The sequence below is a fragment of the Schistocerca gregaria genome, chromosome 8 (assembly GCF_023897955.1).
Source record: "Schistocerca gregaria isolate iqSchGreg1 chromosome 8, iqSchGreg1.2, whole genome shotgun sequence".
Taxonomy (NCBI): Eukaryota; Metazoa; Arthropoda; class Insecta; order Orthoptera; family Acrididae; genus Schistocerca; species Schistocerca gregaria.
Window position 1 is genome coordinate 59,559,578 of NC_064927.1, and position 19,491 is coordinate 59,579,068.

The following is a 19,491-nucleotide window of genomic DNA, read 5'->3' on the forward strand; positions in this document are numbered from 1 at the left end:
ATGTTTCACAACTTGACAAAACGAAGGCACCGGTTAGTAGGACATGTTCTGAGGCATCAAGGGATCACAAATTTAGCATTGGAGGGCAGCGTGGAGGGTAAAAATCGTAGAGGGAGACCAAGAGATGAATACACTAAGCAGATTTAGAAGGATGTGGGTTGCAGTAAGTACTGGGAGATGGAGCTTGCACAGGATAGGGTAGCATGGAGAGCTGCATCACACCAGTCTCAGAACTGAAGACCACAGCAACAACAACAACTATAGAAAGGAAAGTATGCGGACTGGTAAACGTTTGTGCTCAGAAACATTTCACATATTATGACGGCACAATTTGCCAAAAACAAAACACGTAATACTTCTGCCTTCTACAGCATCACACAAGGACCCTACCTCCATTTACAACCACTTTCCACCAAGTCTTCACACAATGGAGAACGACGGAGGTACTATAACAGCTTTGTCAGAGACAATGGCAGGTGCATGTTTAGCAAAATTAATAGAACTAAATTTAAAAAATTTTGTTTTAAATACATGGAATGTAACTATTTAAGCGTAAATAATTGATTTTTACGGATAAAGTATTTGTGTGAATTTTTCTTTACGTAAGCGAAGACACCGATATTGAATGGTATTGTAGGATTCCTAAGGTATCATTGGCTTGATTACATTACACAGGATTGCACAGACCAGAAGCACGTTCACGGGCTGAGTGCCGCAGATATTACTTTACTTTATCTTTCAGAATGACCTAGTGCCATCTATGAGGAATTTGGAATGAAGATACTTGAGAAGAAGACTAAATCAATGAATTTTACAAAGCAATAAAACACAATAAAAGAACAAGTTCATAAGATGGTGTATCTAGGGAAAAAAATGATGAGTAAGACGAAACATTGTCGAGAAATGTAAACAAGGATTGCTATTGCACTGGAAATGCTTTACAAAAGAAGTAGTATTTCTATTTACGAGTACAAACTACTTACGAAAAGTTAAGTGAAGTGTTTTGTTTGTGCCGAAGGGTGGCCGCTGAGTGGGAGAGATGAGAAACGCTTGGAGGGTTTTGAGAGGTGGATATAGAAGAAAATGGAACATGTCATCAGATCAGATGAAACAATGGTCATTAGCGCCCTGACTAAGTTAGGAATGCACCGCGAGGCACAAGGTTAAAACAGCAACTAAAAGGGACAACACTATAAAAGATTTAGGCATAGGATTAAAAAAAACAACAGCATAATCAAACGTCCTTAGACAGGTTTGTCAAGTTGATAAAACGAAGAAAGCGGGCAGCAGCTCCTGGGTCATCCGCTAAAATGGCATCCAGAATACATGGCAGGCCAAGATCAAGACGCAGTGTAGAAAAATCCGGACAGGACGTTAAAACGTGGTGGACCGTCAGCAATTGTCCACATGGACAGAACGGCGCCGGCGCAGCCGTCAGCAGATGGCGATGGCTGAACTGGCAGTGTCCAATTCGTAGCCGGGCCGAAACGACCCCCTCCCGCCGAGAAGGACGTGAGGAGAACTCCAAGCCGCGGGAAGAGGTTTCAAGGCCCGAAGCTTGTTGTCCCTAAGTGCAGCCCAATCGGCATGCCACAGCGATAAAATGCGCCGACATATGACCCTGCTACAATCTGATAAAGGGACACAACAAGAAGCCGTCCGAGGCTGAAGAACCGCAGCCTTGGCCGCGGCATCTGCAGCTTCGTTCCCAGGGATACCGACATGGCCAGGAACCCACATAAAGCTAACCGGAGAACCGTCGTCCACCAGCTGCTGAAGAGAGCGTTGTATCCGGTGCACGAAAGGGTGAACCGGATACGGATCACTGAGGCTCTGGATGGCGCTCAGAGAATCGGAGCAGATGACATAAGCAGAATGTCGGTGGCGGCAGATGTAAAGAACAGCCTGGTAGAGGGCAAAGAGCTCAGCTGTGAAGACCAAACAATGGCCATGTAGCCGGTATTTGAAACTTTGTGCCCCGACAATAAAAGAACACTCGACCCCGTCATTGGTCTTAGAGCCATCTGTATAAATGAAGGTCATATTAATCAACTTCGAACGAAATTCGACAAAACGGGAGTGGTATACCGAACCAGGGGTAACCTTCTTTGGGAGCGAGCTGAGGTCAAGGTGAACGCGAACCTGAGCCTGGAGCCAAGGTGGCGTGTTGCTCTCGCCCACTAAAGGTTGCAAGGAGTGAAAAATACAGGTGCTGAAGGAGGCGACGAAACGAACTCCAGGGGGTAGCAGGGCAGAGACATACAACACGTATTGACGGTCGAGAGAGTCGTCAAAAAAGGAACGATACGATGGGTGGTCGGGCATTAACAGTAGCCGCCAGGCATAACGTTAAAGCAGTATATCGCGCCGGTAGGTGAGTGGCAATTCACCGGCTTCAGCATGAAGACTCTCGACGGGACTAGTATAAAACGCTCCGATCGCAAGACGTAAACCCCGATGTTGTATGGAGTTGAGGCGGCGTAAGATGGACGGCCGTGCAGAGGAGTATACGAAGTTCCCATAATCCAGCTTGGAGCGGACGATCGACCGATATAGGCGAAGTAGGACGGTTTGATCCGCTCCCCACGACATTCCACTGAGAACACGGAGGACATTTAGAGAACGGGTACAACGGGCAGCCAAATATGACACATGATGAGACCAGCTAAGTTTCCTGTTAAATGTAAGACCTAAAAATTTTGTTGTCTTCACGAATGGGACAGCAACGGGACCGAGTCGTAAGGACGGTGGGAAAAACTCTTTGTAGCGCCAAAAGTTAATACAGACCGTCTTCTCGGCAGTAAAACGGAAGCCATTGGCGACACTCCAGGAGTAAAGACGGTCAAGAGAACTCTGAAGAGAGCGCTCCAGGAACCATGTACGCTGCGCGCTGCAATAGATGGTAAAATCGTCCACGAAAAGGAGCCTGATATCAGCTGGGAGGCAATCCATTATTGGATTGATCGCTATGGCGAAGAGAGCGACGCTCAAAACTGAGCCCTGTGGCACCTCATTCTCCTGGCGAAAGGTGTCTCACAGGACAGAACCCATACGTACCCTGAACTGTCGATCCATTAAAAAGGAACGAATAAAAAGAGGGAGGCGACCGCGAAGGCCCCATGAATGCATGGTGCGGAGAATGCCCGCCCTCCAACAGGTGTCGTAAACCTTCTCCAAATCAAAGAACACAGCCGCAGTTGGGCGCTTCCGCAAGAAGTTATTTATAATGAAGGTCGACAAGGTAACCAGGTAGTCAACAGCAGAGCGGCGCCTACGAAATCCACATTGTACATTGGTAAGTAGGCGTCGAGATTCAAGCAGCCAAACCAAACGAGAGTTAACCATTCGCTCCATCAACTTACAGACACAGCTGGTAAGCGAGATGGGTCGATAACTGGAAGGCAACTGCTTTTCATTCCCCAGCTAAGGAATCGGTACAACAATAGACCCGCGCCAGCATGCGGGAACAGGTCCCTCAATCCAGATGTGATTATAAGTACGAAGAACGAAACCTTTACCCCCAGGAGAAAGGTTCTTCAGCGTCTGAATATGAATAGAATCAGGCCCTGGAGTGGAGGACCGTGACCGGGCAAGTGCATTTTCGAGCTCCCGCATGGTGAATGGGGCATTGTAACTTTCACGATTCGAGGAAAGGAAGTTAGGTGGCCTAGCCTCCTCTGCCTGTCTTCGGCAAGGCAGGGTGGCAATGAGCGGAGCTCGAAACCTCTGCGAGAAAGTGGCCGAAGGCATTGGAGACACCCTCAGGGGCCACAAGGACTTCATTCACGACCGTCAAGCCAGAAACTGGTGAGTGGACCTTAGTGCCAGATAGCCGGCGCAGGCTACGCCAGACAACAGAAGAAGGAGTAAAACTGTTGAAGGTGATTGTGAAAGCAGCCCAGCCGGCTTCCTTGCTTTCTTTAATAATACGACGACACTGCGCACGTAATTTTTTATAATTGATACAATTCGCCACTGTAGGGTGGCTTTTAAAGGTGCGGAAAGCACGTCGACGAGCACGTAAGGCGTCTCTACATGCTGCGGTCCACCAGGGGACCGGTACGCTACTTGGAGAAGAAGTAGTGTGAGGGATGGAATATTCAGCAGCAGTGAGAACGACTTCCGTGAGGTGTGCGACCTGACTATCGCAGCTTGTGAAGGTTTGATCCTGAAAGGTCGCCCTGGAAGAGGAGAGCCCCCAGTCTGCTTTGGAGATGTTCCAACTAGTTGAGCACGGAGAGGGGCTATTATGCAGGAGGTGAATAACACACGGGAAGTGGTCGCTCGAAAATGTATCAGAAAGCGCATACCACTCAAACCGGCGCGCAAGTTGGGTAGTAAGTACAGAGAGGTCTAAATGGGAATAGGTGTGAGATGTGTCTGAAAGAAAAGTAGGGGCGCCAGTATTGAAGCAGACAAGATTGAGCTGGCTGAAAACGTCTGCTAACAGGGAGCCCCTCGGACAGGATGCTAGAGAGCCCTAAAGAGGATGGTGAGCATTGAAGTCTCCAGTTAACAAAAATGGTGCAGGGAGCTGAGCAATAAGTTGCAGCATGTCTGCCCTGGTAACGGCAGACGACGATGGAGTGTAAACGGTACAAATGAAAAATGTATAAGTGGGGAGTAATGCGGACGGCAACTGCCTGCAGGCCGGTGTGCAATGTGATGGGATCATAGTAGATATCATCCCGGACCAGAAACATAACCCCTCCATGAGCCGGAATACCTGCCACAGGGGTTAAGTCAAAATGCACAGAGGTGTAGTGTGCCAAGGCAATGTGATCGCATGGGCGTAGCTTCGTTTCCTGGAGGGCTACGACGAGCGGACGGTGCGAGCGGAGCAGCAATTTCAAGTCCTCTCGGTTGGAACGAATGCTGCGAATATTCCAGTGAATAAGTGCCATCGTGCGAAGAAGAAGATGCAAGAAGAAGTCACCTCGAAGGCCGCTGAGGGCCTGGCTTCGATCGAGCACTGCCGCCGCTAGCAGCAGGCGGACAGTCATCGTCCATTTGTTCTATAGGTTCATCGGCCATCTTGTTAAGATGGCCGGGAGGGGGAGCTTCCTCCGCTGGTGAACGGCCAGATGTTCGGCTGCCAGCTGTGCGGCCAGGCGAAACGGATGACAGCCTCGGGCGGCAACCGCTGGGTGGCGCAGGAGAAGAAATGCTCCGTGGCGGGGAAGGAGAACTGTGCTTTCTATGAGCCTTCTTGGAAGGTCGTTTTGTGGAAGTATTGGTCGATGGCTGGGAGTTCGAGGTACGTAGGAAGTCTGCACGAGACGGTTCTTTCTTGAAGGCCCGTGTATCTGACTTCTGGGTCTTTGTCGTGGCAGAAGCTGATAAAGGTGCTTGTGTCTGAGGGGTGACGGGAGGAAGAGGAGACATCGACCGGGCGATCTTAGCACTGGCCGAACGGACGACCGTAGTGCTGAAGGTCAGATCGCATGTCTGCGTCGCCACCTCCCTGGTAGTCCGAGGAGAGGCGAGGACAGTACTGTATTTCCCCGCTGGGAGCAGTGTGGGCTTCCTACTAGCAAATAGCTTGCGAGCCGCCGAGGTGGACACTTTCCCTTTGACCCGAATTTCCTGTAGAATCTTCCTTGTAGATGGGACAGTCGCGGGAAGACGCTGCATGGTCACCCTGACAGTTCACACAACGAGGAGACGGAGGTGGACAGTCACCCTCATGGGCATCCCTGCCACAAGTCACACATTTAGCCGCATTGGAACAAGAATAAAACGCTGACACTGGTAGCAGCGCGTAGGTGTCGGGACATAGGGGCGAACAGAAATAACCTGGTAGCCCGCTTTGATGCGCGACGGCAGCTGAACACTATCAAAGGTCAAGAAAAGTGTCCGGGTCGGTACACGGTCATTGTTGACCTTTTTCATGACCCTATGGACAGCCGTCACACCCTGCTCAGAGAGGGAAGACTGAATCTCCTCGTCAGTCAATCCGTCGAGTGATCTAGTATATACCACACCACCAGACGAATTCAAAGTGCGGTGAGCCTCTACCCGGACAGGGAACGTGTACAGGAGTATGGCCCGAAGCAGTTTCTGTGCCTGAAAGGCGCTCTCAGTTTCTAGTAACAAGGTACCGTTACGCAACCTGGTACAAGACTTGACCGATCCTGCTATGGCATCTACGCCCTTCTGGATAACGAAAGGGTTGACAGAGGAAAAATCCTTTCCGTCCTCAGATCGAGAAACTACGCGGAACTGTGGGGCAGGCGGTGGTACTTTTGTCACTGGTGGCTGGTCAAGTTTCCGTTTGTGCGCAGAAGTCGAGAGAGAAGAAGAGAAGTCCGTTGCGGAGGAATCCCCCATGATTTCCAGCGTCTCCTGGGCCTGGCCTTTACCAGGGGGTACGTGCGTGCCTTACTTGTCTACCCAGGGCGGGGAATTACGCGTTACCCCGTCACCGGCTACGCGTGCGAACGCGTGGGTCGGCCTTCAGGCACACACAGGGAGGAAGGAAGTAGAGGAAAAAGAAAGGAGAGAGAAAGAAAGGACAGAGGGAAAGAAAGGACAGAGGGAAAGAAAGGACAGAGGGAAAGAAAGGACAGAGGGAAATAAAGGACAGAGGGAAAGAAAGGACAGACTGTCTCAAACGCCGAGGCGGAGACCAGAGAAGGCAAGGAAAAGAAGGCAAAGAGAAGGAAGACAGTGAGATGGAGAAGAACAAAGAAAGGAACCAACCAAAGGAAGGAAGAAATCAAAAGAAGTGAAAAACCAAAATGACCGCAAATATAGGTCGTGGAACCGTCCGTCTCCAGACGCAGGCGCTAACTACCCCCTTGAGGGGGAGGGGCTCCTTTAGTCGCCTCTTACGACAGGCTGGAATACCTCGGGCCTATTCTAATCCCCGGACCCGCAGGGGGGGAAATAAGAAATGATGTGTTACACGTGATGAACGAGAAAAGTCGTATACCGAAAATAGTTAAGAAGCGGAAAACAAATTGGGCTACACCCTGGATGAGAAGGGACTGCAAAATAAAATACGCACAGAATGGAATGGTGACTGCGAAGAGGACTACAGATAGAAGACAATAGCTAACTGGCAACATCAGGATAAACGCATCACGAACGGTTTCAGGAAGTGTGTAGGAAGACCGGAAGGACTGCAGGATGCTGAACTTGCGGTGATAGACCTGCCTAATGGGGAAAACACAACGGCGTCACCACCACCACTACCATCGTCATTTGAGTATAAACATCGTACTTCTTGGCTTGCATACGACCATAATTTTCATTTTATGAATAAAAATACTGTTTAGAATTTTTTCAAGCGGAAGTAATTGTCAGGCTTCAGCACAGACTTCAAAACCTATCTTTCAAGTATGCCTTCCACTTTGATGTCTTTCGCAGCGATATCCATATGAGAGCGAAGCCACTAAACATATTTGCATTGTGTCTTCACCTAGGCAAACAGCAACCAAGCTCACAAACAAAGAACAATACGTTTTCCCAATTCCGTTAATACCGAGATATAGGTATAAATTTGGAACTATGCTATTTTTTGTCCCCAGAATGGTAGATCTCGATGAGCCAAGTTCAGTGGTATAACACTTTAGAAGTGTAACAAGAAATCACAGAGTAAAATTATATTGAAAATAGGAATTTTTGGATTGTCATTGAATGGTCCGCCACCCAGAAGTTTGGGCTACTCTGAAAAGAACTTGCGCTGTCGCATCAATAGGTGCGTGACGTTTAGTCCACTCTCGACAGAAGCCAACGTCTTTGAAACAAAAGATTCAGTGTCAGCTGAGTATTGCCCTTTGGAGGAATTAACTAAAGTGTAGTGGAATCAATGCCTAAGGGAGCCAGTTTTGGTAGGAGGAGTGCTGCGATTCATTTGCAACATGTTGCATCTATAGCATAACTCTTTAGTAATTCTAAAGTCATTTTGTAGAAGTAGAATGTCATTCACGAATGAAAAACTGGTCGAGATGACCCTGATTTACGGCGGATTTCACAAAAATGCACTAAGAGCAGCAGAACTGTATGTTGAAAAGTTTTCAGCTAAATGCTGTCAAACTCGTCCCACCTTTATTAAAGCCATAAAGAGGCATAGCGAAAAATTTTCCAGAGGGAAATCTTGAAGGAAGGCAGCAGCATTGGCAGTTCTCGTGGCTGCTGCAGTAGATCCACAAACAAAGTTTCATCAAATACAAAAAGAGGCCGATATCAGCCAATGAAATCCTCTGCGTACTCTTCACGCACATAAATGTCATCCCTTCCATATTTCTCCACATCAAGTGCTACACGCGAGTGGTTTTTTATATAGTTTGGAATACCGTGAGTAACCCACATCACTGCTCAGAAAAAACCCACATTCAACCAACGACAATGTGAATGACTGGTGCCTCTTATTTCGTTGTTGAAACACTGAACGGTGCAGAGTACACAGTTCTTTTGATAAATACTTTGGTCACGTTACTATTGACAACAGGTCAAATAGTGTGGTTCCAAAATGATGGACATCCTGACCACAGTTCTTCAGTAGGGAGGTGTCCTTTCTCAACGATGTGACAGCACACCGACCAACGATGCGCCGCAAACCGGCATCGAGGAGGCGCTGACCCGCCCGAATGGGAAGAGCGGACAGCGCCACACCTCCAGGAAGACAAAGAGTCCAGCGCCGCCTGCCAGAGCTGACTCCACCAGCCGCCCGCCGCTGGTCGGGCCCAGACATCGAGAGCATCACTACTGAGTAATGGGAAGACGATACTTAGCCTGCGTTCTGCGAGTAGTAATAGAGGAATGACGTCGAGCCAGCTCATAACGAGCCGTTAATTTACGTTTCTTTCCTTTTTAGAAATAAAGTGTTCCATTAATCTGCAAGCGTTATGTACAGATCATTTTGGCTTCCTGCCACCGTCCATCGCAACTTCTTTGTTTGAGTCATTGCTGACTCCCTCGTAGCCAACACAACAGAAGAAATGCGCTGAATCGCTTATTTCTGATGGATAGGAACAGTCAGTCCTACACAGAGATAGCCAGTACGATCGCGTGCCCCGCCGTCGTTAATTTCTTCCTCTGGGCTGATATACAACATGTGGTCTGCAAGGAGGTTCCAACGACTGGAGGGCATGAAAGAGCGAACTGGTCCTGTGTTAAAGCGATTAGTCCATATTCGTAGACGGCAGTTAGTGCATCAGTAATGTAGAGTGCACGAACGTGTCATGATTCAAATGGCTCTCACTTCGAAAATACCTTTCAGAAAGTTCACCAAGCGAAATGTAATGGCACACAATAATGCTTCGTTTTATTCACAACCTTTGGTTTCATTTGTTTCATGTCTTATTTTAATGTACGATTTCTCATCAGTGTACACTGCGTATGTAAAACTGCAACGTAACCTTCCTACTGGCAGTGGTGTAGTTACGGTTATAACTCGACTTGGTACGAAGATCACCGTCGCTTATTATATCCTACAGCTCCTGCAGGCTACCCTCTGTAGTAATGGTTTAACAAATTCATGTGGTCGACACAATTACAGGCCCCTGCGAGCTACTGCCCGGTATTAAGGATTACTAGCGGAAGGTTTTAACCAACCAGTAAAATTTTGAACGCAACGAAGAAAACATTTTTTAGAACCACTACAGAAGGCACCTATGCAGGGCTTAATAGGGAGCATAGAGCCATTATTTACTTTCATGATCCAGCATTCAACTGTTGTACTGACTTTCACCTATTCTTTATGATAAAGGGAGAAAATCAGTCGAGGATACAGATTAATTAAAATGTTCAAATGTGTGTGAAATCCTATGGCACTTAACTGCTAAGGTCATCAGTCCCTAAGCTTACACACTACTTAACGTATATTATCCTAAGGACAAACACACACACCCATGCCTGAGGGAGGACTCGAACCTCCGCCGGGACCAGCCGCACAGTCCATGACTGCAGCGCCTTAGACCGCACTGCTAATCGCTCGTGGCTATACATTAATTGATATTTATTCAATACCGATGGCATTTCGGTAACTAGCAGTGTGTCTGTTGGCATATACATCATCACAACTGGTCTCTGTAGTTAACATGATTCACTGTCGCCCCATATTTATGGAAAGGGGAGTGCAGACCTGGTTTCAATGTAATTTTATGCAGGCACACAATTATACCTAAACCCATGCTCATTACAATCAATTACTATAGGTCACGCAGAACAAGTTCAGCAAAGACACTACAAGCGAACTCGGTCAGGGCGGAGGAGTATTTGGCTAAATATTTCAATTTTCGTTAAAACGTACGCTGAACAAAGGGTAGCGAGTGGTGCATTTAACTATGATTGCCAATTTTGGTTTAACCTTGCTTTCAGAAACAACAGCACGTTACTGAGCTGAGGCGAAGAACATTTACTATTATATGGCGGGATAATTTTTTAAGTCTTTATTCCATCAACGGGCATTAAAAGCTGAACTTCCCTAGATAGGAGACTTTAAACCGTGTATTCATTGTAGGCGAATCAAACAGTTATGGGGGCCACAAGAAACATTAACTATCACATCAATACTATTCCAGTAGTGGTAGCCAACAGAAACTGAAAAAATACGGACGCACAAGATAGCTCCTTCTCTATCTTAACCCACCCACTACCGTATGGTTATACACTCTACTACTATACATTTTCAGACCGAAACTGCAGTTTACCAATGTGGTGGGAAAGCAAGCACACAAAGAAGACATACGAAAATTAATAAAAACAAAGGCACAAACGCAAAGTTCAACTGTAGTTTCACTAAATTATCAAAATAAACTCCCTTGTGGGGGTTTCGTGGTAATCTCACACCTGATTTCAACATCTGGGCCATATTAACGAGATATCCTCATACCTTTGTTAACATTACCAAAATCGAGAGCTGCATCTCCGACGTCAGTCCAGCGCCGCTACCCAGGAACATGTGGACCTGCGGACACCTCGCCTAACCATTGATCGTTCAAAAGGTGGTGGAGGGGATGGCTCGCCAACCTGACAGAGCAAATACTCGTACCTTCGCGGGCTCTCTGATCTGACTCGCACACTATCTTTGCCAAACTTGTTCTCGTTTATAGGTTGGTACTATCCTACCACAGAACCACTCTACTCATGCAGTGCTACGACCTCTGACGAAAGCTTTCTGCTACTTCACATAATATCCCATTCATACAGTTCAACGTCGCATAAGAGAAAGGATGCAAGGAAACGTGGCACACACGAAATAAAAAATCGATGAATAAATAAATAAACACCGCTTGGTCCATTCTCTCCTGTTTGTTACCCACGGATTTAATTCTGCAGACTAAAAAACACTCTCGCCATAATTCTCCTGCACCAGAATTTATCGAAAAAAATATCCAATGGGACAACAAGTTCCGTCTCAAAACAAACATGAAATATAAATTTTATGTCATTCATTTTAATAATTTTGCCACTAATAATCATTCCTGCTAGAGTGTCAGATGTTCTGATGGATACCTAACTACACTCCTGGAAATGGAAAAGAGAACACATTGACACCGGTGTGTCAGACCCACCATACTTGCTCCGGACACTGCGAGAGGGCTGTACAAGCAATGATCACACGCACGGCACAGCGGACACGCCAGGAACCCCGGTGTTGGCCGTCGAATGGCGCTAGCTGCGCAGCATTTGTGCACCGCCGCGGTCAGTGTCAGCCAGTTTGCCGTGGCATACGGAGCTCCATCGCAGTCTTTAACACTGGTAGCATGCCGCGACAGCGTGGACGTGAACTGTATGTGCGGTTGACGGACTTTGAGCGAGGGCGTATAGTGGGCATGCTGGAGGCCGGGTGGACGTACCGCCGAATTGCTCAACACGTGGGGCGTGAGGTCTCCACAGTACATCGATGTTGTCGCCAGTGGTCGGCGGAAGGTGCACGTGCCCGTCGACCTGGGACCGGACCGCAGCGACGCACGGATGCACGCCAAGACCACAGGATCCTACGCAGTGCCGTAGGGGACTGCACCGCCACTTCCCAGCAAATTAGGGACACTATTTCTCCTGGGGTATCGGCGAGGACCATTCGCAACCGTCTCCATGAAGCTGGGCTACGGTCCCACACACCGTTATGCCGTCTTCCGCTCACGCCCCAACATCGTGCAGCCCGCCTCCAGTGGTGTCGCGACAGGCGTGAATGGAGGGACGAATGGAGACGTGTCGTCTTCAGCAATGAGAGTCGCTTCTGCCTTGGTGCCAATGATGGTCGTATGCGTGTTTGGCGCCGTGCAGGTGAGCGCCACAATCAGGACTGCATACGACCGAGGCACAACACCCGGCATCATGGTGTGGGGAGCGATATCCTACACAGGCCGTACACCTCTGGTGATCGTCGAGGGGACACTGAATAGTGCACGGTACATACAAACTTTCATCGAACCCATCGTTCTACCATTCCTAGACCGGCAAGGGAACTGGCTGTTCCAACAGGACAATGCACGTCCGCATGTATCCCGTGCCACCCAACGTGCTCTAGAAGGTGTAAGTCAACTACCCTGGCCAGCAAGATCTCCGGATCTGTCCCCCATTGAGCATGTTTGGGACTGGATGAAGCGTCGTCTCACGTGGTCTGCACGTCCAGCACGAACGCTGGTCCAACTGAGGCGCCAGGTGGAAATGGCATGGCAAGCCGTTCCACAGGACTACATCCAGCATCTCTACGGTCGTCTCCATGGGAGAATAGCAGCCTGCATTGCTGCGAAAGGTGGATATACACTGTACTAGTGCCGACATTGTGCATGCTCTGTTGCCTGTGTCTATGTGCCTGTGGTTCTGTCAGTGTGATCATGTGATGTATCTGACCCCAGGAATGTGTGAATAAAGTTTCCCCTTCCTGGGACAATGAATTCACGGTGTTCTTATTCAATTTCCAGGGGTGTATTTTTGGACATGGTGGGAGGTAAAAACAGTTAATTGTCATCTTAATGTCGGCTGAATGGCTATCCAGCGATTTAACACTTTCCTTGGTGTAAGAGAAGTTTAAGCCTTTTTGTAGCGCTAAAGCATAAGATTGTGTCTTAACCTATCGGTGAATGCTTCGTTGGAGAATAGCGTAACGACGGACATATGAAAATCGCTCACAGTGAAATTTGCTCCCACTATAGCTGGAAGCTACCTGCTGTCTGCGCTACAACTTGCCTGCCTCCGGAGCCCTCGCTCGCCCGTGGCCCACGCTCGCAGTAGCCTGCTTTGCGATCTCGTCCGAACCATACCACATAGACGCCGACACGCGGGTCTCCAACGTGAACAAAATATTCCACTGCCGGAAGAAGAGGAGCGCACCACCAACTTTCTACACAACATTCTACAATATTCCCTCTTAAATACGCACGTGGCACTGGTTCTATTTGTTTTATATTCATATTCTGCTTTTCCTTCTTTTATAGTGAATGCTCCGTCTTAATATGAAAAATCTTTTGCACAATCTCGGCATTTCTTTCTTTTGTGATGCAAGTTCTAATAAATAATCTGTTCTTTTAAAATGTATTTTACTTAATATACGGTTTTATAATGACCATTGTAACATCATAGATTAATGGTCGACCGGCGACAGCAATCGCACAACTTCCGCACGGGCCGCTAGACGCCGCCGCGAGCGCTAAGAGTGCACTGCGATCGCAGGCCTGCGTGTTGCGTACGAGCAGCGAGGTGGCGCCACGAGCGCAGCCGTATATAAGTGCCGACGGAGTTCGGCCAGCTCTCATTTTGTTGGCATCTCGGTTTTGCCTATTCTCTTATTTGTTTAGTTGCTTAGCTCTTCTTCGTTTATGGCTCATGTTATTCTCTTCTTTCAGCCATTCTGATTGTTTTGATTTACTCCCAATGGAGAAGTTCTCATTTTGGCATTTCACTTTTCCATATTTCTCATTTTGCTAATGATATGCTCCTTAGCTTTTTACAGTGCAATTGATTAAAGTAGGCTCATGTACTGTTTGTTCATTTTAGCTTGTTCATATTTTGTTGTTCTTTAAATACTGTAATATAAACTTGTGTAAAGCATTCTCGATGTGGGCTTTGTTTTGTAACACAGGTGTAAGTTTTTGAATATAAATTATATACGAAACTGTGCTTTAATAGGAATTTTTTTCAGTTTGTACTACATCGGACGACAATTTTGTGATATGAGGGAGAAAGTTGAGGGGCGAACCCATGGAAATAGTGTTAAGAGATCCACTTTAAAAATAAAAATTTGTGACACTGAAAGACGTGGCGCTGTAGGCACCGAAAATTTATATATATTATACGTCACATTGGGGGGATTTCACTTAAGCCTATTTCTAAAGTTAGTTCACAATTTATTCATCATAATAGGAGTTATGTGTATCTCTTTTTCTGGTAAAAACTGGAATTCTGCTAATCTGTCTGTCTTCTTTTTCATGTAAACGAGGGTATGAGCAATTGTAATTATAAATCGATTCTTCAAAATCGACGGTTGAGCTGGTTAAACGAGGTATTTGGTGAGCAACATACTATCTGTCCTAGTGGCTTATCTACCTGTAGAACACCCAACTGTAGTGAAGTTTCCAACCGATACTTAGTGAACAATTTTCCTTTCGTACGGTACGTAGCGAACCAGGTAGTGCTATAGATAAGTGGAACCACGGCCAAGTGTAACCAAAACAGGCCACCGCGTAAGCGTGAGGGTCATGCGTCCCTGAATATTTATCCGTATTTCGTGTGACGACTAGCCTGAGATTTGAAATTGACGCGTGTAATCATGCATTTAAAGGAAGTAGGTGAAGTGCAATTGGAATTGAGGTTGCTGAAAGTCTTTCCACTATAAATGGCTCTGAGCACTATGCGACTAAACGTCTGAGATTATCAGTAGCCTAGAACTTAGAGCTACTTAAATCTAACTAACCCAAGGACATCACACGCATCCATGCCCGAGGCAGGATTAGAACCTGCGACCGTAGCGGCCCCTCGGCTCCAGACTGTAGCGCCTAGAACCACATGGCCACTACGGCCGGCTCTTTCCAGTATACAAAAGCAATTACGAATCATGACGAGTACCATCTCCGTTATATTTTTTCAAGTAGGTGAGATGAATAAATAACAGGAACCCGTGTCGACACGAGTAAATGCCATACATGCACGAGTAGATGACGTACGTAAAAGTCAGGAATCAGCGCCGGCACAAGTAGGCGAAATGTCTCGTAAGATAGGGCAAATATCTCAATCAAACACAAATGGCTCAAGACATGTCAGACGTGAACACTATGACGCGGTCAGACTTAAATTAGACGCGAACACTATGACGCGGTCAGACTTAAATTAGGATGTAAAACGGTTAAAAGGAAATCAAGGCGCTCTCGAGGTCATAGTAAATCAGTTGTCTACGACACTCTACGAATTGTCATTATAGCATACGGACATATCTGTCGAAATAGATTCTCGAGTAAAGGATTCCGTAAATTCCATTTCAAAGGAACAAGAAAGACAATCGATAATCCAACTGCTCAGATTTCTGAAGTAAAAATGCAAATTACTCAGGAATTATCTCAATGGCGAAGGAGAGGAAATGAGCAATTAAACAAATTTAGTAATGAGCTTACTGATATTAAATAGGTAGTCAAGAGTGATGTTTCCACGCTGACACGTGGAGAGAACGTAGTAGATGCTATTACACAAAAGTGGGGGCAAGCCACCGAAGTAAATTCTGAGGTAACTCGGGATCATGAGTCATTCATTACCGGGGGCTACGACACTGTATGTAAATATCATTATGGAGGAAAACATTATCAAACACAGGAGGGGTCAGTCATTCTCACCTGGCATGAGTAACGTGCATCCAGTGGTATTTATTCGTTCTTTTCGTGGCATGTTACCCACAAAATGGATGGAATTACAAAAGATGCGTTACGTAAGTGGATTCATGTTAAATGATGCGACCTTGTGGGCCACTGAAGTCATTGAACAATGTTCCACATATGACGAGTTTGGAAAAAGCTTTCTCGCGAAATATTGGTCTTTAGGGGTACAGCAACGACTTGTGAGGCTGTGTTGGACCCCGAACAGTTTAGTTACAGCAAAGGAACGCTCCAAATGTATCTTAATATAACGATACACTGGGACGAGCCAATTTCGCATAAAGATTTGTTGTGCATTCTTAAGAGTAAGATGCGTCTTGATATACGCTAAAAAGTAATTCATGCCCCAGACGTAAACATGGATGAGTTTATGTCCATCCTAGATGCAGTTGATTAGATGCAGGAGGATGTGCGGGCAGGACCTCTAAATCAGTCAGTCGTGGAGGAATGGAAATATTCAGCGTCGCGAGCCGGCTGCTAGAGAACCCAGCTCGGCGTACCGAAGCCAAGACAATAATACGTACGGCTACGGTAGAACAGGTCGGTGGGAACGAGGTACTGCGGATAGGAGACAGGAACGTAGGTTCACTCCAGGATACTACAATAACGAAACGACACAAAAAAGAAATCAAAGCAGACAGAATACCCAGACACAAAGTCCGATAATTCAAATCTGGCGACAGCATTCGCCACAAATAGTAATCGATGAAGTAAAAGATACCGAAATGCCCCCAATTTCTCAGCCAGCGGAAAACAAATTACCGCCGCATTAAGTCCCTAAGTGCAGGCGGGTGGACGAGAGAGGGACGATTCTGATTAAAGATTAAAAATGTTAAAATACAATGATGGCAGTGACATGAGAAGTGAATTGTATAACGAGGACACTAAATACAGCACCAATCATCCGGCAGTCATATAACCTGCCGTTAAAATATTAATCGAAAGTATTTCAGTGAATGCAGTATTTGATACTGGGTCTGATATTAATGTGATTCCTGTGGACTTATTTAGAGTGATCACTAAAGCAAAACGGGTGCCAATATTGCCGGTTAGCAATTGTAGGGTTTTGGGAGCGGTTGGAGGGAGAAGTAGAAGTAGAAGCGTGAAAATACAAGCCCAATTAGAGATAGAATTTGCAAATGTAGCGATTGAATGCACGTCCCTCATAACTGATGAGCTGGTAGTGGACTGTATTTTAGGATTTTATTTTTACAAGAAAAGGACGCAAAGATCGACTTTTCTAACGAGATATGTGAGCTTAACGTCAAACAGAAAATCGTCTCTCTAAAATTACTGAGGATAAGCGACACACATGGAAGGTATTGCCCGGGTATACAAATGTTTATTTCAAAAAATAAAACTACAGGCTCAGGGAATCAGGTTCAAGAAATAAATTCTGACAGACATGACCAAATGTTAAAAATAGTCTCTGAATCTGTCCTCAGAGCAGCGCTCTGAATTCAAGGTTATCGTGAAATACGAACGAGTATTCGAAGAAAAACCTGGTGCGATTAGGGGATACGAATATAGGATGAATGTCATGCCACATAAAACCTTCAGTCGTAGTTCGTACCAATTACCATGGACAAAAAGAAACGCAGCTAGTAATGAAATTCAAAAGATGCTTGCATGGAACATCATAGAACCATCTGACAGTCCCTATTCGAGCCCCTTACTCGCTGTAGACAAACCAAATGGACGAGTACAACTAGTTCTCGACGCAAGAGAAATCAGTAAAATTACAATACCGGCGAGAACAAGGCCCGAGAGTATAGACGAACTGATACACATATATCATGGCATAAAATATTTTTCTAGCCTCGATCTCCGACCTTCCTACTGGCAAATTCCTATTGCAGCACAATGTAGGAAATATGTAGCCTTCATTCACACAGGGAGAAATTATCAATTCAAAGTGTTACCATTCGGTTTAAATGTAAGTTCAGGTGTCTTTATTGCTGCACTTGTTGAGGCGTTGGGTGCCGAACTTGAGTAAGATATCACTGTTTGTAACCGACATTTTAATCGCCACAAATAGTTGGGAGGAACATATGGAAATACTGGAGAATGTATTAAGTTTTTGCATGCTGGTATTACAGCTAATCTGTGTAAATCGAAGTTTGCACTAGAGAAAATTAAATTCTTGGGCCATATGATTGATTCGTATGGTATCCTCCCAGATAGTGAAAAATTGAATACCATTGCGAAATTTCCAGTGACCAGAACAAAACGGCAATTAAAAGCTTTTCGGGGACTGGCATCGTTCTATCGCCGATATGTTCCAAATCAAATACTAAATGCGGAGCCGTCTTCTCAAAAAAATAAATAAACAAATAAATAAATAAAAAATACGTACTGGAATTGGTCTCCGGAATGTCAGTCGGATTTCTGAAACAATCAAACAGGCTTTATGAAATGCAAAATTACTCTATCATCCTGATAGGAGTATTGAATTTTGTTTGTATGCAGACGCATCCAATGTGGGATTAGGATCATGTCTGTTCAAATTTCAAAATATTGATGGACAACCCACCTTTTGCACAGTTGCATTCGCAAGTAGGACTTAAACCTCGTGTGAACGATCTTACTATACTACAGAACTGGAACTACTTGCCATTCTGTGGTTATTCCGAAAATTCCATTGTTATTTAGCTGGTGCACATACCAAAGCCTATTGCGATCATAAGGCGCTAAGCTTTTTGCACAGTTGCAAACTCCTACATGTACGACTTGCCAGGTGTTCTCTTGCTTTGCAAGAATACAGTTACGAGATAGTGTATATCAGTTGTAAGGACAACATTGTTGCTGACGCCCTATCTCAGATGCCCCAAGGACTAAACGAATATTCCCCATCCTCAGATCTAACATTGGAATTTAACGTGTTTGTAATGAAAGATGAGGCAAATACACAGTATTTTGTTGACTTGGGTAAAAATGTAGCATTATTGCAAGATGCCGACCCTCTGTAGAATTCGGTTAAACAGGAGCTATTGAGAGGTCGTAATCCAAAAATCGGCAACCACTATAGACTTGACAAACAGGTGCTATTTTATAGGAAGAAACCTGCATCTGAAAAGTGGTATGTATTCCGGTTGATTGTCTAAACCGATTAATATGGTATACCCATAACACCTGGGGGCACTTTGGCATTATTAAGTGTGCTAATAAAATTGGGACATGTTATGTCCCCAATCTTAGAAAGTCTAGAACTTGATTCGCACTTTGTAATTTGTCAAAAGGCGAAAGCCATAAACATATGTAGAAAAAGTGAACTACACCCAATTTTACCACTCTCCAGTGCAGATTTTAGCACTCGATGTTTGCGGCACATTCCCAGTAGCCAGGGGTGGTCCAAATTTTTAGTGGCATTTTTATGCTTTTACGAAGTACCCCAGAATTTATGTTCTTAAGTCGGTCAAAAGCGCTTCCATATTTCGAAAATTAATTGCTGATTATATATCACACGTGGGAAAACCGCAAGCGATATTGTCAGACAATGCGACCACATTTACCTCATCCACGTGGAAAAGATGTATGGCCGCTCTACAAATTAGGCAAATACTTGTGTCCGGATATCATCCGGAAGCGAACCCCGTAAAAATGGTATTTCGTGAGTTTAATACATTTGTAAGGACGTATTTCCATAACAACCATATTGCTTGTCAGTTATGTAAAA